Source organism: Triticum dicoccoides, chromosome 4A (genome assembly GCF_002162155.2).
Source record: "Triticum dicoccoides isolate Atlit2015 ecotype Zavitan chromosome 4A, WEW_v2.0, whole genome shotgun sequence".
NCBI lineage: Eukaryota > Viridiplantae > Streptophyta > Magnoliopsida > Poales > Poaceae > Triticum > Triticum dicoccoides.
In genome coordinates this window covers 330,187,718-330,188,741 of record NC_041386.1, presented here as the reverse complement: position 1 = coordinate 330,188,741, position 1,024 = coordinate 330,187,718, and positions in this window count along the sequence as shown.

Below are 1,024 nucleotides of genomic sequence, written 5' to 3'. Positions count from 1 at the left end.
CGCCTCGCCCCTCGCCGGCGACGACCGCGGTAGCGCCGCCCCGCGCCGCCAAGGTCGCCGCCCCGCCGTCAACCGCCTCCCCGCGCCGGATCCGGTTCCTCTCCGCCTCTCCCTCGACTCCGGTGACGCCCCGCAGCTCCGGCGAGCACGAACTCCGGCGCCGGCCAACCTCGTAATCCGCGCCGATCCAGATCCAGTTTCCTCTCGAGTTGACTTTTATCCCGGAAACCCTAATAATTTGCATATTTCATCATGCTATAACTCCTCATCCGTAACTCCGTTTTAGGCATATAGCATATCAAAATGTTCATCTCAGAGAGTACATCATTTTATTCCATTGCATCATTTTCATTTGAGTTCATCTTGATGCCCGAAATGTTGTTAGAAGAGGGCTACTTGAGATATTTGTCAGATCTGCTACTCTATTTAGATATTTGTCATTTTTTCCATGATTATTGTGTGCATGATATGCCCATGAGCTCTATATATGTTTTGTTAAGGGTTTTGTCATCTTTCCAGAGGTGCAACCCATGTATTTTTGTGATGTGTATGGTGTATAGCACAAGCTTGCAAAGTGAGGCACTTGGTAATGCTGATTTCAGGGACTTAGCATTTCCACTAAGTCCTTGATCTGTTTATCTCATATGGCCATATGTTCATGTTGTTTCCTAGTAATCCGTGCCTCTTTTGAGGATGATCAGTAAGGATGTTTTGTTAATCTTGTAGTGCTCTGTCCATCCATGTCTTTGTTTGCAATTATGGAGCACCCTAGCTTGAGTCAATCGAGCTCTACTTTTGCTACTTCGTGAATCTGGGCAGATTGTCTACTTGTTAGCGATTTTGCCGAGGATGTTGTAGTTGATCCGTGCATGCTATGCTATTGTTTTTGCCATGTCTAGCTTGCATTTTGTGTATTCTTGATGGGTGTATGCTTAGATTGTCATGACTTACTCCGTAGTGAGTGCATCGAGCTCGTAAACATGCCTACTTGATATCTGTTTTCAGCATGCTCCAGTTTTCACTA